Source organism: Diplotaxodon limnothrissa, linkage group LG11 (assembly GCF_057381915.1).
Source record: "Diplotaxodon limnothrissa isolate DT_005_m linkage group LG11, D_limnothrissa_male_GT1.1, whole genome shotgun sequence".
Lineage (NCBI taxonomy): Eukaryota > Metazoa > Chordata > Actinopteri > Cichliformes > Cichlidae > Diplotaxodon > Diplotaxodon limnothrissa.
Window position 1 is genome coordinate 4,768,088 of NC_140606.1, and position 25,165 is coordinate 4,793,252.

Here is a 25,165-nt window from a genome sequence, read left to right on the forward strand (position 1 = left end):
AATCAGGGAGGTTTTTTGTCACTTTATCAAATCTATTGGATTTAAATGAAAGAGGAACTATTATCAGCTTCATACTTCTGGACTGAGGTAGCTATGCTTTGCTTTGTTTTGCTTTTATGTTTCAGTTGAAAATAATTCTTGTTCGTCTACTGGGCCTTAGGGGCACAGCCCCTAAGTTTATCCTCTGTCTATCTTTCTTTAACTATCTTTTCACTTTGTTAAATTGTTGCCTTTTACAGAAACAACAAATGCCTGGGGCTTCGGCACTCACACCCAAAGCTGTGTGCCTAAATATACCCATACCAGTATACCCAATGCTTTGGTCGCTTAGTGCTCACACAGCGGAGCGTTTACGGTGATGACACAAGCAACCACAGCAGTATTGCGCTGAACAATCGCCCCTCACTCGCCAAATCATCTACTTCAGTGCTGATTTCAAACTGTTAATATTTCCTTTTGTGTCATCTGTGAATTGGTGATGTTTTATCAACATAATAAATCTGTGGTAACAAAAAGTGGCACAATTCTACTCTTACATCTTCAACTCAACCATTCATCTAGCACTGTCTGGCAGGTATAATGGCACCCTAATGGCTCCAGTCATAGTAGAGTGAAAATAGGACTGCTGCCTCCAAGGTGATTGTCCAGCTCAAATGTTTTGGTGTTCGAAACTTGACTTGAATTAGTTGTGGTGACCAAATGGTCACTCAGAAGCAGAGTGTACAACACCCACAAATTTTGAATGAAATGCTGAACTGCAAGTTGAAAGCGGTTGCTCAAAGTGACTCTGTGAGACAGAATTCAGTCATGAGAGCACCTCATCGGCTATACATCTCTTTGCAATATGGAAGTGGTATTCTGGTTATATGCTTACATAGAAATTAAGGTTGCTTAGCACTTATGTCATTTTGCAGTTAAATTGCAATCCCGCAGGAATATTTACACTGTTTGTAGAGAAATATTTTTATTTCCTTTTTAAAAATCATGAAGTTCTGGCTGGACTCTGGATTTAAGTAGTTGTAGTGCAATTATTCATTTCTACTTATTTCTATTTATATGGACAGCAACAGAGCACAACATATTGGTGGACTGGATGGAATTCTTTCCATCCAATGAGACACCCAAGGCTGCTTGCAAAATGATCATCTGGTCAGAAGTGGCAAGGAAAGAAAAAACTAAAAGAGACATAAACAGCCAACTTGAGCTTGAAGTCGAAGCTTTCAAGTTACATATTGATTTATGTTCCAACTCACCTATGGGCCAGAAGGCAGTGGCAGAAAGAATGACGCTAATATGAGTTTCCTCTGTGGGGTGAGCAGCTCTGCATTCAAAAGACAGCTTGGAGCAGATCTGCTGCTCCTTCGTATTGCTTTGGGCTCCCCCAGGATTCTCTGGAAAACATTGGTGGGGAAAATGACATCTGGAATACCTTGCTTAGCCTGCTGCCACTGCAACCTGTTTTTAGATGAATGAAAATGGATAAAGTCATATAGGTATTATACTTATCTTATCCTTAACTGGATTTGGATTTGCATTCAATATGGTATTAGTATTTATATTTGTCAAAACTGTTTTGGGATAATAGACCTCCCTTCTTGTACCATTGGGTTTAAATGTCGATTTGATGAGTTATTTTAGATACAAAAATATAATTCAGTTGAATTTTGACTTTTTGGCTTGTGGGTATCTGACTTGAGAAACTGACAGAGGTCAATTCCACCATGGGCATTCAGTGTGTGTGTGTGTGTGTGTGTGTGTGTGTGTGCGTGTGTGTGTGTGTGCATTAAGTAGAAACCTCAAATTGTGAAAATTTACAAACTGCTTTCCAAACAGAAATATTTTACTTTTAGGAATTCTCTACATGTTGTTTCTCATTACTGACAGTAGCAAGAATATTACACAGAATTATCCTAAGAGGATAAATCTTTCATTTCATTGACCTCATGACCTCCGCCTTCAGGGCACTGCTTGTTTAATTTCCCAACTGATAAAGCTCTGAAATTATTTACATGCTGTTTGGTCCACCCAACCTGTATCAGACCAGACAGTTTAGTAAAGCAGCTTCTACCAATGTTCTTTCCATTTTCCTTTTTCCAAGCACATAAAGTTAACAAATAACATTACCATAAATATCTTCTGCTTTTATCTTCCTTGATGCTGCAATACTGATTGAATTATTAACCTTTATGGTCATCGATGAAACCCCACATTCTATACATTCCAGAAAGGCAGTGGCTAACACTTCCTTGCAGTTGTATCTATGTTTAAACTTTCTTTCAGTTAATGCATAAGTGCAGATACGCACAGACACAATCTTTCTGCACGCATGCATACACTGCATACACTGGTGCAATCACATTACTCACTGTATGCTTCATAAACTGACACATATTCACATCTGAGCCCTTTCCTCTACTCCCTCTTCACCCATGACTGCAGACCTGCTGATGGTTCCAACACCATCATTAAGTTTGCAGATGACACCACGGTGATTGGCCTCATTAGTGACAACGATGAGGCCGCCTACAGGGAGGAGGTGGATCGTCTGGCTGAGTGGTGCGACAGAAACAACCTGCTGCTTAACACCGAGAAGACCAAGGAGCTCATCGTGGACTACAGGAGGAATGCTGACCCACATCCACCCATCCACATTAAGGGGACGGCTGTGGAGCGTGTGAGCAGCTTCAAGTTCCTGGGAGTCCACATCTCCGAGGATCTCACCTGGACGACCAACTGTTCCAAGCTGGTCAAGAAGGCTCACCAGCGCCTCTTCTTCTTGAGGACTCTGAGGAAGAACCACCTGTCCTCAGACATCCTGGTGAACTTCTATCGCTGCACCATCGAGAGCATCCTGACCAACTGTATAACAGTCTGGTACGGGAACTGCTCTGCCTCGGACCGGAAGGCGTTGCAGAGGGTCGTGAAAACTGCCCAGCGCATCGCCGGAGCACCACTTCCTGCCATAAAAGACATCTACAGGAAGCGGTGTCTGAAAAGGGCTGGGAAAATCATCAAAGACCCCAGTCACCCATCACATGGACTCTTCACCCTCCTGCCCTCTGGGAGGCGCCACAGGAGCCTCCGGACTAAGACCACCAGGTACCGGAACAGCTTCTTCCCCACAGCTGTCAGACTCCTGAACTCTGCCTCCTGACATCTGACCCACGTTAAACTCATGGACTGAACATACACACACCCACAATGGACAACTGTACCCTCAAACACACAATAATAACATGGACTGAACCACCACTCACAACCACTAGCACTTTATATAGCCTCTGTAGAAACTATCTACACCCTCACTTATCTTAACTGCACTACTGTATAGCTCTGTGTAAATAATCATTCTGTACATTCGATAATTTTTAATCCTACAACTGTTTATAACTTACATAGTTCACATTTCTGTATAGCTGTATATCTCAGATTTCTGTAAAGTTATTTATTTCATATTCTGTATAGTTTTTCATATTTATATCCTGTTCATATCCTGTACATAGCTTGTACTCACTACAGCCTGTACATACTTATAGTTATAGAATATTCACAACATACTTCATACCGTGTACACTATAACATACCATAATAGACCCATTTCTGTAATATACTTACATATCTATATTATTGCTAATATATATTGTAATATATCTATATCACTAAAGCACTTCTGGATGGATGCAAACTGCATTTCGTTGCCCTGTACCTGTGCATGTGCAATGACAATAAAGTTGAATTCTATTCTATCTCTGTAGTCCTTTCTTACAGTCTCAGCAGAAACACGACTGGGGGGTTGAGATGTGAGCCATCATGATTTCTCTGGCTCTCAAAGTCCCAGCCTCGGCTGCACAGTTAACACTCCAGCCACAGCGGAACTGGACCAGCGCCAGGTCCCAGCTCAGCACGCTGGGCTCGGCGGGGCCTGAATGCACCCGGTCACTGAGGATCAATGTATCACTTAAAATAAGCCAGCATGTACAAAAGCCGGCCTTTTAAAAATAGCACCATGTGATGTGTGATTAAAGACATGGGGAAAGGAGCTGGAGCCAAATGTGGAAGGTTATTAGGTTTGTGTTAGGTTTGGACACTCTGCCCTGTATTAGAGGGGCTCTAAAGCTAATTTATAAGCCGCTACTGAGCAGACTCATGAGGAGATCCTCACAATGAATGTGGCTGCCTTTTTCTGTTAGATGAAAGCAGCAAAAAAGGTCACACTCAAAATGGGGTTTAATGTGCCCGACAGCGTTATCCAGCATGAGCTGTACAAATCCAAATGACATGGGACTGCATCCCCAGATTAGATAGCAGTTAAAGTTCACACAAAACAAACAATTTAGGCAAAAGAAGATTATTTGTGTTCACCAAGAGATGTGAGCCGCACTGGTTCTCTGTATAAAGTTCACATTCAATTATTAAGTCCTCGTGGACCCTTGTCAGATCTGACCTGGGGCACATCTCAAAGATGGCAAGGAACGAGAGCTGCACTGAGCACAGGTAAGGTCGGAGCCAGCTTTCATTGCCTTATGCATAAATACTGCGCAGTGGCTAGTGTGAGGTGGGTGGATGGTCTATGCCCTTATTAAATATTCAATTACACATTTGGACTCTTTTGGCCATGTGCTGAATTAGTCATGTCTGATAATGGTGTGCAATGCAGATGACAGAGCTCTGCAGCCTCCAGAATCCTGCTGCCCGGCCTGCTTGTCCACATTACTGAAGAGAAAATAGACCTTCAATGTGCTAGAAAACAGTCTGATGACTGGTTGTAGTTGCATTTAAAGGAAATATGCTTGTGTGATGTAAAACCTGGTACCAAAAGGGTAAAAAAAATCAATATCAATTTTGTCTTTGTGTGTCCAGCAGAGAGACACCTCCAGGATGTTTAGACCAATGGAGCCTAGCAAACAAAGCTGGAGGCAGAGACAACAGCTATTCATGCTCTGTCAGATCCTAACGTTGTGCCTTACGAGGACAGAAAATCAGATTTAGTCACATAATGAAATTATGTTTCCCGAGTCCATCAAAAAAACTTTATCCGCTGCATCAAAGTATTCAAACCTGCCAGAATATGCGGCCCATTCTCATTCACATCGGTGCACAATTTACGTATAATTTCATTTGTTTAATGTCATTGGAGGGCAAACAGGAACGCATGTAGATAGTCTTTTATGTAGTGAATTGGAACGAGCTGGAATGAGGATGTGTTTGAGAATGCTGAGAGGATAGATTTCCTTTAACTGCAATGCCACTTTCAACTTTGCTTCTGGAGACTTCAGTCGATGCTTCATTTCAGATACGATTGGTCTTGGCATTTTGACCTCTTAACACTCCCTCAGCCAAGTGAAATCTCTCCTACTATGATTTCAATAGCACTGGCATATCCTGAATCCAACTGACAAACAACATATTGCTTAAAAGCACAAAGCATCATAATTCAGATTGTGTAAATCATTTTAATGAAAGTTTGTACAGAACCAAAACTGTACCTCGTGTCAAAGAAGCAAGAGTAAATAAGCCTTGGACCTGCATCTGATGCATCTGACTAAAAGGACAACTAACGTATAATGTCTAACTGCTTAATTTATGGTATAGTGGTTGCATCTGTTTGTGTAGATATTTTTCTTTGCATAGTCTACAGAGAGGGCTTTTATACCTAAGTAACTGTGCTTGGAAGCACGAAGTGTAGGTGACTAACTCAATTGAAGGAAATAAAAGATTTTTTTTTCGATGTACACTAATTTATTTGATGGAAATATGGGAAGCCTGCAGGATGACTGTTCGTAAACTTTTGTACCAGAATAACTCTTTCCCATTCATCAGACCTAACTGTCTAAGATTGTGTTAAATAATATGGTTAAAAAGCCCACTGTCCTCTCTCCTAGATGCACATCCACACATACACTGTCTTGACCAACTGCCTTTCTATTTCTATTATTCACAGTTGTCCTTACTTCCTTGTGACCAATTGCCTGTACTTCCTTAGTCACTCTTTCTTCTCCTGGTCCTCTGCTCATATATCATTTCCTCAAACTCCCCTTTGATTTTACATGTTAGCACATCATCATTGCATCTCTTCTTAATCACTTTAACCTGATGTACATCCTTCCCTGTGTAATGTGTCTAGCTAATCAATGCAGGTGTCCAGCCTCAGTAATTCAATTACAATTATGTTGTGTTAAAAATGTTCTTCAGAGCAAAATAGCGGAACTATTTGAAAGTCTACAACTTTTTCAGGAGTGGAGACATGAAAATGACTTTTATTTTTATAGCACAAAATGAACAACAGCCTGATGATAAAATGCAAACAACGTTCAGGGCATATACAACTGCACTATACTGCCAACACAACAAGCTCTTTGCAAGCATCTTCACAGATAGCTTTCACATCAACCCGGGATCATCATTAGCTCTGTTAGCATCCTAAGTCCAGCCCGAGACTGTTCTGCAGGTAATAAAGGCACTGAGCTCTTTACTATACAATATAAAGCACCTAAGGCAACTGTTACTCTGATTTGGTGTTATATAAATAAAACTGAACTGACCTGATTTTAAGCTTTGCATTTTGTTGTTGCATTTCATTTGTTGTTGTTGTTGAAATATTGTTGTTTGGCATGGCCGTGGGCCATTTAAGAGTTACATCAAACAGAACTGATGCAGTAATATACTACCTCACGATTATTCTGTAAAATCTATAACTTGGACACAGCTTTGTCTCTTAAGTGGACAATGACCCTACAAAAGAATGAATAGCTTTTACAATGTCCTGACCTCAAATCTGTCACGATTCTGGGTCATTTTGACCCTGCTTTTTCAACTTTCTTGTATTTTGGTGTGTTTCCAGATTATGCTCATTATAATTATGTTCTGATTCTTTAGCTATCCTATGATGATGATGATTATTTCTGGGTTAGGTTTTGTTCTCTTGCCCTCGTGTTTAGTTTAGGTTTTGCCTGTGCTTAGTCTTCTCTGCCCGTATGTCCCTCTGTCTGTCCATGGTGTCTTGTCTGGTCCTCTGTATCTGTTAGTTTCCTGTTTTATTCTGAAGGTCCTTGTCTTATGTTAGTGTGTTCAGGTTATGTTTCCCCTGTCTCGTCAGCTGTGATTTTTCCCAGGTGTGTGTCTCTCATCCTTTGATTACTGCCATGTGTATATAAGCCCTGTGTTTCCTTTGTTCTCTGTCGCGTTGTCAATGTCTACTCACCCTCGGATTCCGCTGTGTGTTCTGTTACCTGTTTTTGCCTGCCTGTTAGTTTATATTTTCCAGTTTAGTTAGTCTTCTGTTTGATCAGCAGCCTGTAATAAATTAGTTTATTCTGAGTTTACTTTCGCCTCTGTGAGTACTGCATTTTGGGTCCTCCTCATTTTGTTCCAGCAAAAGATCATTTTCTTTCTGGCATTGAACTTCAATCATGAGGGTTTTTTTTAACCTGATGGGCCCCAAAGGGCACACACACACACTCAAAATAAGTATGCAACAACAGTGACTTACACAGATGTAAAAACATTACCACACCAATACACTGAGGTTATAAAATCATAAGCTCAGTTAAAGCCATTCTCTTCCCCTTATCAGGGTCACCTATCCTAGTGAACACAGAGCAAGAGGCAGTGTATACGCTGCATCTGAGGCATGAAATGCCTTTTTGTTTGAAAACACATTTTCTCTCCCCTTTGGCCTCCCATCCACACAGATGGCGTTTTCCCCAAGGAAAAACGCAGCGTTTTGAAAATGCTCTCGAAAACACATACATTTGAAGACGGTGCTTTCCCATGCAGTGTGGACAGCGAAAACGGAAACTTTCGAAAACGATGACGCATGTTAGTCATATGATGCAGTCATGTGACCAATTAAACAAAGATAGCGGAGGGTATTATACAGGAGTTGTTTTGTTTGCTCTTAATTTCAACAGCCCTATTAAAGATTAATATCAGTTTGTACATGCTCCAGATAGCTTTTCTTAAAATTCTTTAATTCTCACTCGCTTTTGCAACTTTGTACTTTTGTGTTACTCGCAGTAACAACTCCACCTCATTGTTAGTCCATTTAAAAAGCTCGGTGCTTTTCCTCGACATTTTGCTACGACGTTTCAACGAGCCGGAAAGTAAATAGGCGGCAGACAGAAATGAGGCAGGTCAAATCGTCTTGCGTTTCACGCATGCGGAGTACTGGAACGTAAGCGTTTTTGGCGTTTCAATGTGGACGTCCAGTGGACAATGTGGACGTCCAGACAAGCGTTTTCAGTCGTGAAAACGACTGAAAACGCTTGTCTGGACGTAGCCTAAGTGTATGTCTTTGGACCAGAGTATACAAAGAGAGCACGGGGAGAATATTAAAACTCGACACAGAAAGGCTAGATGGTTAGATGGTAGATTTGAACTCAGAACTTCTTGCTGTGAGGCAGTGGTGCTAACCGCCAACCGCATTCCAGCATGGAAAAGCCAGGTGACAGGAAACATTTACATCTTGGCATTTATATTGATTAAACATTAATGAAGTTCTCGTTAATGTCTCCATGTCACTATGAGGCATTGGGACAGGGGGTGTTGCTTTTAAATGCTCTTTTATGAGTTCAGCTGCTAACACAGCTGCTTTCCCCTTGCACTCATCCCTGTGCTCTCCCTGTGCTCTTGGACTCTATCTGTTCATAATTCCAACACAAAGGGCCCCAGAAAATGCACTCTCAGCCTCCTGTAAATGCAATTCATGACGAGGCTGCATAAGACTTTGATTGTGCCAGGAATTGGATCGCTTCGTGGCTGCAGCAGAAAGAGGGAGTGTTGGCAAGCACATTGGGACACATCGCAGTAGTATTCTACAGCTTGAAGAGAAAATGACTGAAAAAGGCTTGCAAACATGATCAGACATCAGCAAAGAAAAGGTTTGGAAACACCAACGTTTCATTCATCTAGTTAAAAACTAACATCAAATATTCATATGTGATACAGCTTGCTCATATGTAACCAGAGAATGCTGTTTGCTAAGTGGTCTCAAGATGGATTTTTGCATCCGTGTGTCCTTATATGCACTTGCACATGCCTGTTTGTGTTTGACTGACGAGGAGACAATGAGGGTGATGGAGAAGACATATTTGTTTGTGCTTTCGCCTCTAGAAGCATCTCAGATCTCTCTGGGTTTCACATCAGAAGGGTTTCCCAGCTGTGTGGCCGAGCCCTGTGGCAAAACTAGCAATGCGTGTGGGCATATGTGGTGGGGGTGATTGAAAAGGAATACACATATCATCTGCAGCTCGAAGAAAGAGAGTGTGAGACTAAGGGGACAGAAACACACTGAAATATCACTGCTGTTTGTCTATGAGGATTCAGGGTCAGGGGACTTTATTGGACATCATCTACCACTAACACGCACTGGCTGAGATCCAGAGATGTATATAGACTGCATCTTCAGACAGCTAAAACTCACTTGAAGGATTCTTTGTGTATTTGCTGAGTTGGCTGTGATTTTAATAACAATGTTTCATTGTTTTTGGTTCTCAGATGAGATGTTCCCCAAAGGATGTTTCATAATGAATTTCATGACTCAATGGGTTTGATCTGATACCTTCATCAGGCCACAGTTTCCCATTATCAGTTTTATAGTAAAAAATAATTCGGCAGTAACAGTAATGGTAGCAACTCTTTGAAATAGTCTTTGCCTAAATGAACTAGTTAATTCATAAAGGGCCCCACATTTTTCTACATATTTTTTCTTTTTTTCCCCTAAATTCTAATTCTAAACAAATTAACCTTAGATGACCATAATTTAAGCAAAAAAAGAATAATAATTTAAAAAAAAAACCACTTAGCTGGTCCTTTTATTTGCGGCTTTGGTGACAACTGTACCAGAATATTCAGCCTTTAAAAACCAGCCAGGTTGCCAGTGATCTGTTTAGTGTTAATTTCACTTCTACCCATTTAAATTTTCAACTATTCACCATACCGAAATCCCACAACAGAAGAACGGTAAGGCCCAAATACCTTAAGAAAACTTTGCCATCGCCCTAGCGGATGTTAAGCAAATAAATGTGTACTCCAAAAAAGGTCATCTGACGGCAATCCCTCCAAGTGCATGATGTCCATGGAAGGTGTTTTTCTGAGCTAGTCAGCCAGTCACTGCCTTCCAAAAGACGTCACTTTATATCAGCATTTGTTTCCATAGTGATCAAAGGTAAAAAGGTGTCTTTTCAGGTTTATACAGAGCGTTTCAATGATTCACCAATTCATGGTTAACCACGTGGCATTTTCTTTTGACTAGAGAATGGTACATAGCTTTCAGAGATAAGATTAGATTACATTTTTGTTGAAAGAAGAAAACAAAAAAGTTGAAGAAGAAAAATGTTACTTTGTATTAAAAACACAGACATACCACTACAGGGAAATGTGTCATAGTGTTAAAGTATGTGATCACCAAACCACTGTACATATACACATGAGAATAACAACAGCTGTTGTAGAGTGTTATGAAAGAGGTACTCATACGCAACTGAGAAGTCCTGAGATCATCTACTGGCAATGGAGAAAAATCTTTTTTTTTTTCAAGATTGTGAAGGTTTAACAGGCAAAATAAATTTTAATTTCTTAAAGAAAAGGTAGACTACGTTCAGTAACAGGCAGAGAGACAACGTACATATGTGCCCAACTTGAGCTTTTTGAGAGGACATGACACAATGATGGGAAATGGACTGCGAGGCAGGTGACAAGTTATTTTGGAAACACGGGGTTAATGAAAAACAGGGAGGTGCTGAAATGAAAGGGAATAAAGACCAGGTGGCACACAATGGAGCTTTGGTCCTGATCTATGGCTGTCTGCAGCTCTCAAGTTATACTGGCTGTTCTTTCTAGAGCACTGCAGTCCTGGCCGTTCACTTGCCTGATCCTTAACCTTTTCTTTCATTGCCTCAGATATGCAGTCCTGGACTGAGAATGTTGTCATAAAATGCCTTTAAAAACATTTAAGTTAAACCAAAATGACATGTCCTGTTCTCTTCTTGGCTGAAGACATGAGTATTATGAGTCGGGATAAATGTCTAGGCTTGTGGTCAAGGTCCAGAATGAACCTGAAAGCTTCCACAGGACTTACTCAGGTTAGTCTTAATTAAAACTTCTCTCTCACTGGGTCTTGAAGTTAAATAGGTAGGAAATCAGCACTGCAACACTGCAAAGCCCTTGAATAGTCTATTAACTGATAGTTCCAAACACAACAGCACTAATCGGTTAATCAAAATATGATCATTCATTTAAAAAAACAAACACACACACAAAAAAAACACTTTTAGAATTTGACCTGGACTTGACCCTGTTCCCGACTGACTGTCCTCACTTATAAACTGATAGAAGCCTTCCAACTATGCCAGTCTGTAACTGTTGAAGTGGAAAGTTTCTCTCAGCATATTCAGATTTGTTAAATTAGAGGAGTGAATCATAGATGAGTGGGATCCTGCCAGTGAGTGGTTGAAGCCAATCTATAAAAACAGAGTATGTTGAAGCATGATGCACTTACTTAAAGGTAACCCATTCTGCTCATTTCCGGTTCCATACTTTTAATCTTAGTCTTTACTAATGTAACTTTGCATAATTCAGATGCCAACATAATACATAACTCAGAACTTCTTGCTGTGAGGCAACGGTGCTAACCGCCACGCCACCGTGCTGTGCCCAGTCAAAAGTTGATGCTCCCAGAATTCCAGCATGGAAAAGCCAGGTGACAGGAAACATTTACATCTTGGCATTTGTATTAATTGAACATTAATGAAGTCCTCGTTAATGTCTCCATGTCACTATGAGGCATTAGGACAGGGGGTGTTGCTTTTAAATGCTCTTTTTTTCAATGCTTGAAGCCTCATGATGCTTTTTCTAAGCCAGAATTGACCATGTTTGGACCAAGCTAGTATGCAAAGTTATCTGCCTGTGCTAGCAAGATTGGCTGGCAAGCTGTATGCAAACGCTATATTGGTGCAAAGCTCATCCAATTAGTGAGATGGCCAAAAATGAAGCACAGACTTCTTGGATGGTCAGTGACAAAAACGATATGGCCTACAGTGAGGTACATACTGTAGTTTCTTTAGAAATGCTCTAAAAATCAAAGACAGCACAACTTTGGTAGAGACGTCTCTTTCACGTTCTCCAGCCAGACAGCAGTTGACTATAGCTCCATGATTCAGTTAAAATAGAATTATATCCACCATCAGCTGTAACTGTGCCCTCAAAACTGTAGCGGTGTTGAAAGAGCAGGGCTTTTCCCAATGAAGAGCGCTGCACAGTAATGTGAGTTTTCCATTTTCACCTCCATGTGGCAAAGCTTAATGTAATGCTGAGGACTGCCTCTTATGTCAGTGATCACACTTCTGTTCAAGGTGAGATTCTAATCACTGCATATTATTTACACTCCACTCTATCCCAATACGGTGAAATGACTTCAGCATGTGGTCAAAATTACACTGGTTATATAAAATGGGTATAAAAAGTTTGCTCGACAATGCATGGAGGCGTCAATAACATAAGAGACTGTCAAGGATCAAGCATTTCAAGTCACATACAGTCTGTTACATATATTGCATTTTAACATGGCTATTACATTTTACTGACAGGATTTCAGGGTTCATCAAAGGGTGGAGAGGGTTAAGCTAAAATTCAAAGACTCCAGCTCCATAAATTCTTGAGTTCTCAGAATATCTTAATTTTGAGGTTGATGTGTTTGTGGCTTCATCACAAGCTGTTTGCAGTTCAGTATAAAGACTGAGATGAGTTTGCATCTCTGAGCCTGTAGCTATGGTCCCTGCCTCCAAGATCCACTGTTTCCTCCAGTTAAATACATTTGTGTCACATGGACATTTTAACAAATGGGAGCATTAGGCCCCATCAGAAGTAATGCAGACATTATACCAAGCTGCTGTGTTAAAGACGTAGAAACCAAAACTTTTAACTTTAACAGTCAACGAATGCTCCAATCTTAATCTAAGGCTGTAAACTTTTGTAATGGCTGAAAACTGAGATTATCAGCATCAATGGCTCTCTTCCACACAATGTCTTTTATCCTGTCTTCCTTCTCTCACCCCATCCAGTCAGAGCAGATGGCTCCGCCCCTCCCTGAGCCTGTTTCTGTCGGAGGTTTCTTCCTGTTAAAAGGGAGTTTTTCCTTCCCACTGTCGCCAAAGTGCTTGCTCATAGGGGGTCATATGATTGTTGGGTTTTTCTCTGTATGTATTATTGTAGGGTCTACCTTGCAATATAAAGCGCCTTGAGGTGACTGTTGGTGTGATTTGGTGCTGTATAAGTAAAATTTAATTGAAACTGAAATGGAATTGAAAAAAACTAGGCTTACTGACACCTGCTCAGACATCCAAGAAAAGCTTAGAATACAACAGCTTTTTCCAGTTGAAAGCAGTTATTGGAGGTGTTTTGGGCATCTGACTAGGCATCCATAGAACGTTTTTTGGAGATGTTGTACAGCTATCCCAAAATATAACCCGAAATATACTCACTTGAGTTGGGGTTGTCACTAATGAGGAACGGATTTCCTCATTTTATCATGTTAGAATTTCTTTCTGTCAGCGATTTTTAGCACACTGTTGCCACTAATTGTTGTTTGCGTCTCAGTTTATATATGGGTGAGTTACTGTTGTCATTGTGCATTTCAGCTGATGGGTTCACATTCAGCTCAAGGCCTTGAAATTGCGTGGGTCAGAACTCTTTCAAATTATCCAATGTAGGTCAACACAGAATGCACACAGAAATGCACACAAACGTATTTCCTCTATGGAAATATAGCTACACATATCACATGATGCATGTTTTGCATAGTAAAACTCACCAAAACAAGCTGTCTAATTAATGTCTGTAATTATGTTGTATTCCATGTACTCAGAACATAAGACAGATTAATAGTGAAAATAGAGAGAAAAATCCCTGCTTTGATATTTATCTTTGAAATAACTGACACATTCTCATGGCTGGATTATCAACACCCTGGGGGCACAACTCCATGGAATCCCAGAAGCCATGGTGCTATTACAAAAGCAAACTGCAACTAGGAACATGAACTGAAATAATGTTTTTTTTTAACAATTCCAGTTATTAACTTGCTTAATTTTTTACATAGTACGGTATATGTGGCACTCGAGCGCATTATGAAAATATTAAGATAAAAGAAAGTAAGCATCACACAAGGAACCAGTTCATTTTCTTAATATTGCAGCACTATAGCACTCGTTGTTTATGAGTTCACTGCAAAGAAAAACTAAAGTCCTGTCTCTTGGTAATAAACCTGTTACCATCTGCCAGATCACCAGCAACACATTAAGGTTATGGATTATGGTTGGGTTTATTGTAGCCACAAGTTTAATATGCATATTTTTAGAAACTAGTATTTTAAATTTCTAATGACATCCCATAAATGTTGACATTACAGGGGTTTTTTTTTTGTGTCTCAAATGCTTTTCAATGTAAGTATTCCAAAAGGGTGAAAATTCTATGGAAAGCATAACCAAACACAAACAATACCCCTGATCCAGTTGTTAAGTGTGTTGATATTAAGAGGTTAAAGGCATAATTTCAAAGGGGCAGAAACTGAGATTTTTCCCAGAGACTAATAGTAGCTGTAGATAGAGTGTGTCTGTGTGTGATGCGTGTATAGTTATTGAATATATATAACCTGTTAAAATGTATGCATGGCCATTTATTAACATTCCCTCTCTGTGTGTTAATGTAGGTGGTGCCACTGCCCTGACACAACATCCAATTGAGGCTGTTTGACTCCAGAAGAGGGGGCTGATGGGTGAATTTTCTACTGAGTGACACCCCCCCCCCCCCCCTTCCCCCTCAGCTTTGAACACAGTACAGACAGAATCTGGCAGGAAAGTGGATGCTTTTACCTTCAATATAAAAGCACTCCCATGGGGAAACCTCAGTTTATTGTAGGATTTAATTTTTTAATTTTTTATTTTTTTTAATAAAGGTGCAGCTTTTGTGTGCAACAGAAACAAGATGTGTTTTGGGATTTCAGTATTGAAAATGCAATTTGGGAATGTGAAAATAATTGTGACTTTTTGAGTAAAGTAAGTAAATTAGTTTTTTGAGTGTACTTAAGAATGCATATATCATACACACATACATCAGAAACATCCATCACCAACGCGCGCACACACACGTGTGTGTATTACTCCAATCAACGTTTTCGCGTCTATTTACCTATTTTATTTTGAAACACTTGCCTGGAAGTCATGTTGGTACAATTTCAAACCATTGACTGCAGCGCGAGCCCCGGGCTTCCAAATAAGGAATCCGGCTGTTGCTGCGCGCGGACACACAGGCAGGCAAGGACGCTCCAGAGCCGCGAGCTGGGGACGGCGGTTCCCTAGACACGCGCGAGCCCTCTTTGATGCGCCGCTCCATTCAGCGATCACATTCACCTGGAAGGCTGCGCAATCTGCGGACGAGAGAGAATTTCAGATTTGGAGAATAACTTTTTCTCAGAGGAAATCATAGAATTTGTGGAATTTAACTAAATAAAATATTACTGTCTTAAAAAGAGGATTTTATTTTCACAGTTAATGAAGAGCGGGGATGTTATCTGTGGGAACAATGTAAGAAAATAACAGCGGCAGTCGGGATTTTTTGAACCTGTTTCTTGCATTGGGCGCGCAGTCGGAACTAGCAGACATTCAGAACTCCTGTCTGAGTTTTAACCTCCTCTTCATCCTAGTAATGTCACATGTATTGGGCTCATTATAGGAAGAGATTTCCGTTCATTATCACACGTTTTGTGGACTTATCTTAGGACTTACCGTCTTTTGGAATTGTCGAATCCCCGTGAACGCACCGAGCTCTGACCATTGTCATTATGCATCAGAAGGACTGGTAACTTGCTCAAGGTAAAATCTTTCTCTATCCTTTAAAAAAATATAACTCTTGCTGCTAACTATGAAGTTTAAGGCACACATATTTCATCAGCACAGCTAGTTTCGACGTGTGTGCGCTTCTTGTTTTGTTTTGTGAATTCACATTAGGCGTTTTTTCCCCTTTTTTGTTGCCACAATAAAAGAGAAACAAATGACCGAACTCGCAAAATACCTGTAGATTTATTGTGTGTTGCAACCCCCTGTACTGTCCAGTGTAGTTGAGGGTAGCGCTGTATGCTCAAGTCACACCCAACCGTGCTGCGCTCAGTCAGTCGCACCGCTGTGGACAGTCGCTGTCTGAGCTAGTTGGTGAGCCCCAGAGGATGGAAGAAGGCGCGTTCCTCTAGGGAGGAACCGCCACTTATCTCCGTGTAATTTAACAACTGGTCGCTCATTCACAGAGGTTAACCTGGAGCCAGAGCGTCATTTAGGGAATTCCGAGAATGAGTAAGGACAACTCTTATTCTGACGATTAATCTCAGCAAAATTAATTTTTTTTTGTAAATATGCTTAACTTTACTTGACTCGTTACACACGCGCGTTATTGAACACGTATTCTCAGTGTTATTTTTTTATGCATTTCTAGATACTGCGATATTATAACCACCAGCTGAAATACAAAGCTTATGCATTTTCAAAGCAGTGTGAAGCTTTGTCAGAGAGAGAGGGTTACATTTACACGCTCTTATTCTGATTTGAGTTTGACATTAATGTTTTCAAACAACAAACAAAAACAAATCCCCTGTACCTATCCACAGTGCTTACTGGAGTCTGCGTTCTTTTAACATCATGGTATGAATAAAGACACAACCAGTCTAATCATCTGCGTCCCCTTTTTGACATCATCTAGCCTATTTGTTTCCTCGAGCCAATTTTAATCCTGGATATAATGATGAATCTTTTTTATGCTTTATGGATTTTACTTGCAGTAAAACACAACATATGTGCTCAAACTGTGTTTAGTAATAGGTGATGATAAAGCAGTGTGAAATTCTAGCAGAGGTGAAAGCAGAGACGGAGCAGGCACATGAGCGCTTTGAGCCCATCTCTGTGACAGTCAGCCTGCTATCACTCACTGACCGCCAGCAGTCCTATTTGCCAACAAAATGGGTTGTCATTCACTGTCCCCTTCTGGTGCAAGGAGCCTCCCTCATCTCTGCTACTGCTGCAATGTCCAGTCTTGGATATGCAGCATGAATGGTCGATGCTGTTTCTGTAAAACTTCAAAATTGCATTATTATTATTATTATAACCATTATCATTGGATTTCCTTTACTTTAAAAATAGTTAAAGAGATAATTGCTCTTCTCTGCATATCAAAATATTAAACTCTGACATGTTAATTTGGGGGGGCGCTCTAAAACACAGCCCATCCCCGGATAAGACTTCAGTCATGAACCACACAACAGGGAACATATAACCCCCACTCTTTAAGTTCCCTGTCCCTGAAAAACTGCACTGTATATTTTAATTTTAAAAAAAAGTTTGGCATCTCAACAAGTGATCTAAGGTTGAATGACGTTATTGAAAAACAGCCAAAAAACTGTTGATACTGGGAATTCTTGAAGGCTTTGCACCTTCATATGTTTTATACTGAAATGTTGTTTCTACCCATGAAAATATCAGAACTCAGTTATTAATATGAAAGATTTGTATCAACATTTCTGCGCTTGAATCAATAACTGTTCAACAAGATATTGTGTAAAAGCCCTAAGGCAATAAAACACCATTGGAACTCAAAATAATGAAATTCTTGTTGGCTTTGAAAAGCCCGATGCTGCGTATTCATTCCAGGTCAGATGCAAACAATAGGCTTGAAAAGGTCACATTATATTAAATACACCCTTGCCGCGTTGATTGCAAGTGTCGTCTGTGCATTATCATTTTAAACTCAACTCTCTGCTCTCCTTTATTGATGCATTTAACACATGTAAAATCCCCATCACTGTCAGGGACTTTAATTCAGCCGATCACCCCTCCAAGCTCACCAAACCTTACTTTGAACCCATGCCACTATCTCTGTTTAAGACATGTTGCATTCTCCAAAATCTCATGGTTGTTGTTTTAACACATTTTGACCTCTTCTTATTCTTGATTTTTAAGTTAAATGTTCAGATGACTTAAATTTGTTAGTTCAGGTTAATAACCCTGGGAGGTCTATATCATGACTGCCAACCACAGCCACAACTGTCGGATAAAAGCAAAATATACTTTTTGGATTTTTTTTAAATGGGTGAGTTAGAATCATTATTAGTTGTGCCCTGTTTGTCAAGATTTGGAAGGAAAAAAAAGGGTTAGTAACAAAGCAAGCACTTTGTGACTGTGGAGAGGAAGAACTACCTTTTAACAGGAAAAGGCGTCCGTACACTACAGGGGCAAAGAAGCAGAATTGAGGGTCATATGTCAACACAGAATTAATTCTACTAAACAGTTTAACTACAAAAGAAACAAAATGGTTGTTTAGACCTTCCAAACACTGACTGTGTTTTTCTTTTGGTTTTGTCATTGAAAGACAAGTACGTGTTTATGCGACTGTGCCAACAAATCCTCCCAACGGGTGCCACAAAACTCAGCCGAGAGCCAAGTGTGTGATCCTTTGTAAGCATATGTATTTCTGAGACAGCGCCAGGTCTGAGAAGTCTTGTCGCACCCCCTCCCAGGTAGCGATATTAGCGGTCAGCTGTTTCTTCTTCGTGGGAAAGAGAGCAGATAACAGAAATAGACTCAACAGTAGTGCCCTGGCAGGCACGGCTGGCTCCGAGCCACAGGGATGAGACAAGGCAGCAACACAACGCAGGCCTTTTCAGAAGCATTCATGCATGTTTTTTTTAGCCTACATGTCTCCCTTTGTTTCTGCATTTTACAGTCTCCTGCAGCTTTGGAAAATAACCACACTGTCGACTTGTTCCCCTTCCCTAGTTCTTCGCATCCACTGATCGCTGTCTTTTCAAACAAAGCTGCAGTGTCCAAGGGTGTGTGTTCTATCAGAGAAGCTCATATCTGAATTTGTGACATCAGAGGGATAAAGAGGAAATAGTGAGTCGAGGGGAACAGAGGGAGCCATTGAGAGGGGAGATGAATAGATGGGTGACGAGGAGACAGTCTGTGGGACGATAGAAGATGCATTAAAGGCGAGCTAGAGACAGAGAGCTGTGTGACGTAGACACACTGTGCCTTTCTGCTGCCTCGGAGCTCCACAGATCACTTTTTGTGTGACACCCATTGCGTTTTGGAGTAAATACACAGCAATCAGTCAGCAATGACAGGCTAGTCACACAGGCGCTTTAAAGGTGAAACATGTCAGCATCCAATGTCCTGAAAGTTTCTAATGGCTTCTCAACAGTACTGTGGGGAGGATATCTTTGCTTGGAGTGACTTAGAGGTTGACCAGATCCTGCAAAACCATTGGTTCCCCTAATTAGGGACAAAATGAGGAGCTTGGGAAGGAGCTTAATGAGCCTTGGCCAATGTGTATGTGTGTGCGCGTGCAAGTGTGAGAGTGAAGGGGGAACTGGCTGACAACCATATAACCGCCACACTGACTTAACACAACATGTGAAGCAGGGCTTATGAAAATAGTTGGCTGACTTAGAGGTAGGTGTAGCTGTAGCTTGGAGGTCATGGCAGTGTGCTTTTTGGTCTGATGATTAGTTCGAGGCCAAATGCTGGCACTGACACCTTTTTCAGACACAAAGTTTTTTTTGTACATGATTCCTGACAAAAACAAGCACACTAAATAAAAACTTAGAGCAGGCATATACTCAGTGCATGACTTTTGACAAGCAGTGGGTATGCAGTCACAGACTCCGTTTAATGTGGTGGGGTCTGTGACTGTTCTAAGGGAGATAATCACCTTCCTTTTTGCACCTAAATTTAGCACCAAAATATAAATTGGATATAAACCATAAAAAGACGCTGTAAAATATTATTTTGATAGATATTTGCACTGTTTCTGCAAAGCTTCAACTAGTGATGTATTGAAATGATGAGAGGTAAACAAAACAACAGCATGGTTTGTGATGGGAATCGAGAACCGCTTCTTACAGAAAACCAGTAGTCCAATTCCTTGGAATTGTCAGCCTGTCTGCCTATCGATCCTGCTTATTGGTTCTTGCACTCGTGCTGCAACTGGCTGATTTCAGTTCACGTTTCACAGGGAAAAAAAGTGACAGTTTAAAGTGTGGATATGGACATTTATTTTTTTAACTGCAGAACACAAACAACCACATTATGCTGCTAACCCAACTTTGGTTCTTTGCACAGGCAGCATGCTAATCCTAAGCTAGCCAAGAACCCAGAGTGAAAGCGGAGTGCATGCTGACCCAAGCAGCCAGACCCTGAACTTTAACAGGTAACAATCCTGTTGAAGCAGTCTCCTGCTACAGCCTCTATTCGTGTGTCTAAAGCAGAATCACTGTGGCGATCACTTTTTTATGCTGGTTTTGTTTCACATTTGTGTCTGTGGTCATAATTGTTGCTGCTGTGCAAAGTGTTTTAACATCACAGACTGTCAGACTGTGTGATTGGATATTGTTTTCAGGGGAGAAAAGTCCTGCTTTTTAAGTGATGAGTGTTTATGCACTGTACCCCTGTTTATTTCTCTGCTCATTTACAGACAGAATGACAGCCATCTTTAAAGCAAAGGCAACGTGTTGTAATCACTTAATCATTCCTGTGCTGAGGTGTAAAAGGAAGGTAAGGTATCTGTTGTCTGTAAACAAGTGTCTGAAGAACAGAGGAGCAAAACTGAACTTAACTAAACTTCACTCTGTATACCACGAAGGTCAGCATCGTGCACTGGTCACCAAATTTGTAGATTTCCTGAGTTTTTTTAAAAGTGCGTGTTGAAATGACACAATGATACTACTAATATTAGTGATATTATTAGCATTATGATTACTACTACTAACAATAATAATATTAGGAGGAATACTATGCCCAGTCAAGGGCAAATGGCAGATACCTAAACTCCAATAACCAGAGAGGATAAGCAATGAACTAAAGTGAGAAGAAAACAGCATCGTACTGGTACCGCAGACTTAAAGGCGGTCAGTGGTATAATTAAGTCTTTGGTTAGGAAAGCATGTTTTGTAGTACTGGTTTATTGATTTATCCAAGGCACTTGACACTGCTCACCATTCCAAAGAAAGAAGGCTTCAGAGTATTGAGCTATCTGAATAAGCAACAACATGATTTTACCACTGCCTTTCACGCTGAGGATAGTGTTGTTGAAACAGATTAAGGGCACCTGAGGCTTCAGTCTAAGTGAAACACAAAGCTGACTGTCCTGGTGTTCTTTATTTTTAGATCATTAGTTATATAATTGATGGGGAGAGACTCACGACTATGGAAGACACCAACAAAATTGATGAGGACTTTCTGAGTAAACTGTGAATTCTTTTTTGTGCGTAAATCCAACCAAACAAACGCAAAATTAATTAAGTGAAAATGAAATGTAAATAAAAAAAAACCCTCACTTTTGCAGAATCAGAACTTGAAGACCTGGAGACCGATTAGGTTAGGCAACTGAAACGATGAACTGTATTTAAGTGAAATAAAACATGATTATACACTGCACATCCTCTGTAATTGGAGGCACTTCCTCAGTTGCTACAGTTAGACAAGAACAAGTTCAGTCTGTCCTTGAATCCAGTCAAAAGAAACTAAGTGCAGCTCTCAGGATATACAAAAGGCTGAATAACTGGTAGATTTTAACATTGCAAGCCAAACCAGCTGCTGCTGCATGCTTTCTTAAACACTTAAAAATTCAAATGAACTTGCATTAAAGCAACTGGACTACTTTTTAGGTTTTTTTGAAGATGTTTCCCCTCTCATCCAAACACATTAAAAACACATTTTTTCACAGGGTTAAATCTTCAGGTGCATTTTGAAAAAGTGCCACGCAGATTCAACACTGGTAGCAAATGTTTAACACAGCACTGCCACTAATATACACTCGTTGGACATCTCTTTATATGCAGTAATAGGTTCACCCCCTACCAGTTATTTACAAGGCCATGCTGGAGTTGTCTAATTATGTGTCTGTTTCAGTCTATGCTTTCAGTGTGATTTAAGATTAAAATACTTCTCTTATCTTTCAGACCAGAACAGTTTTGGGTTGTTGTTGTTTTTCAGATAATGCTGAGCTACATGGTAGCATTCTGTCCTGTCAGTGTTTGTTCTTCTTGCTTCCTTTGGCAGGCCTCTCCTTTAAATGAGTTCTGGAATCTTAGTAGACTTTTTCCATTTTTAGGCTTCATGCTCTTTAAACATTTAGGCAGCTCTCTGGAAAAGGTGTAGCCTTGAGGTGACTTTCAGTGTCTCTGTCCTAAAGGACATGCTGCTCATGAATATAGGAGCTGTTTTACAAAGATGGGCAGTTTTTTTCATACACTGGGGGTAAAGTCAGACCAGTGCTATTTCCTAGACCTTGTTTGTTTAAGGCATTAAAATGATTCAATTTGACTTCTGGTTAGCAGCCCATATTGGTGGAACCCTTGTGTAGTAGCAGTTACAGTATGTTGGATCTGCACTGCATGGCTGTGAGCTAAGGTCTTCAATTAGCACGATTCTCTTGGTTGATTGCTATTTTTATCTTCATGTTAGCAAGTGTGTAAGAGAAGCAGAGGAAACACCTTCACACCTCAGTCTGCTTCTTGGAAAACCCGTGATGACAAAAAGACCCAGCAGACTCTGTTTAACACACACACACACACACACACACACACACACACACACACACACACACACACACACACACACACACACACACACACAGATAGTGTAAAAATAAAAAAATATTAATATTAAAGGCTTAGCATGAGAGTTTTTTCTGTTTAGTCATTTCAGGTCAGAGCTGCTTGATAACTTGTGTTAAAGCCATAATTTTTTCTGAATTTCTATGTTTAAGTATGCTAATGAGGTATTATCCAAGTGTGCAAATGTGTGTGTTCTGGAGCAGAAATATTAACATTACTCAGGTTCAATTTTAGTCTTGACATTAGAATCATAAAAATGATAAATACTGTCAACAAGTCATGCCTTTAGGTACATGTTCTGTAAATCAGACTGAATAGTACACCCACTCTGTAAAAACACACACAGGAATAAAAATGCAATTTCTGGAAGTAAGTGTTGCTGAATTGAAGATTCTGTAGATTTTTACTAAAAAGAAAAAAAAGAATTTGGTGATATCACAGTTGATTTCTCACATAAAAAGAGTTATTTTATAATATTTTTAAAAATGCAAATTAGAAATGATTAAATGGCTGCGTAGTTACTAATTTGCACAAATATCCAAGAAATATATTAAGGTAAATTTGTATTTTGGACATTTTATTTCCACTAATTAAAAAAAAGAACAAAAAACAAACAGATGCCTTAAATAGGCAACACAAAACATCATAATGGACCAATGGAGAAAGTGGACTTTGGACATACTGAGATTTTTACCCAACTGCATCATGCAAAAAATGTAGCATCCCACATGTGAAAAGTAAGTACAACAATGGGACATGCTTTTTGTGTGTCACAGTTTGATTAAAACTGAATTTTCAGCTGCTCAGACATTAAGCTGGGGTTTGAATATTATTTTATAATGTGAGGCTTCTGTTTGCACTCTGAGACTTTGGAACGTTGTGAAATCAGAACATCGGTTTCTTCAATATTTCTCTGTTTTTATCAACCTTATTTCTTTGGTTTAACCTCTTGGGTAGTCGGGAATTCAGACATATGTGGCTCATTCTTAAAATGTCTGTTTTCAGTGTTTTAATCAATGCGTGCCTTTTTTCATTCAACAGGAAATCACAAAAATGTGAAAAAAAGCTTCTGGCAAAAATCTGCAGGTATTAGCTGAATGTTCAAAGGCTTCATTATAACTGAACAGACCAAGCTTTCAAAAGAAGCCCAACTTATCTTCACGACCACGGCATCTCTTTCCCTCTGTCGTGCTGCGAGTTAAAGAAATGCCACAGAAATGAGCCACATGCACGTAGGCCTGTTCATGGCATTTCCCCCCCACGCACATACTGCACACAGACACCTTGCTTGTGAATTCACAGATGGTTCACTCTGCTTCCTCCACAGATTTCTCAGCAGTAGTGTGACCCTCCTATTGGCTAAAAATATGAGTTCTTATCAACACATTATGCTGCAATTTCTGCACTTTCCAAACTCCTGGCACTTCATTAATTAATTCATTAAATAATCATAGCTCCATGCGTAGTCTCAGAAGCATTTTCATAAGCGTTTTGTTTTATAAATCACCTCTCTGGCTCATTTTGTATAGCCACATATGAAATAATGATCATATGTCTGCACATATGCGTGTGTCTGATGTCTGTTTGCTTAAATGCAGACAGCTCTGCTGACCTTTTTCAGCATATTTCAAGAAAACAGGCACAGGTAGTTTCACAGCATGGGATGAAATGATCTTTTCTTCATCCTTTGTGATGAGACAGAGGGAAATCTTTGATCTGGAGTGGCTAGATAATCATCCGTAGCTAAGCCCTGATTTCCATCTCTATTCAACTCTCCCCTGGAAGCTCCACAAGCAGCCATCAACACTGGAACTAATCAGGGTTATTACCACTCTCCCCACTGAACGGCACACTTCTCCAGATGTAGGATCAGCTACGCAGCACTGAATAGCAGCGCTATTGTTTTTCATGTTGATGCTGTACAGCGCATTGGCTATTTGCTGAACCGTCAGGCCGATAAGAAAACAAACAAAGAGGTAGACGATTTCTAAAATATGTTCTTCCTACCTTGTTTGAACGTTTATATTTCTATTTAAAACATCTGACATCTGATCCGAGAGTTCATTGTAGAGTAGTTTTACCTTCAGTGAAGATTTGCTCTGTTTTAAAACCTCCTTGAAGTCGAACTTTAAGGTCTGACCTCGAGTGATGGTTCTCCTTTTCTTTGTAGCTCGTGCCAGTATTATTTGTGTTTAGGGGTAAGGAATCCTAACAAACCGAGAGGAAAGGATGGCTTCCAAAGTGTAATTTAGATGTGAACTAATGTAAGGATATTTAGCAAGAGTCCACAGCATCAAAGTAGGCAAATTCAATTGCTTGATTGCTTAAGGCAGCTCACAAGTTTCAAGTTGGATTCAATTTACTCAGGTCTCTTCGACGAGTCCTCGTGATCAAAGGGTTTTACATAAAGGATGATCAGAGAGTGTCCCAGCTCATGTGTGGGATATGTTAGTGTATGCTTAAAGTCAGCTCTCGTGTTAGAAAAATATCATCTTTACATTTGTGTCCACCTCT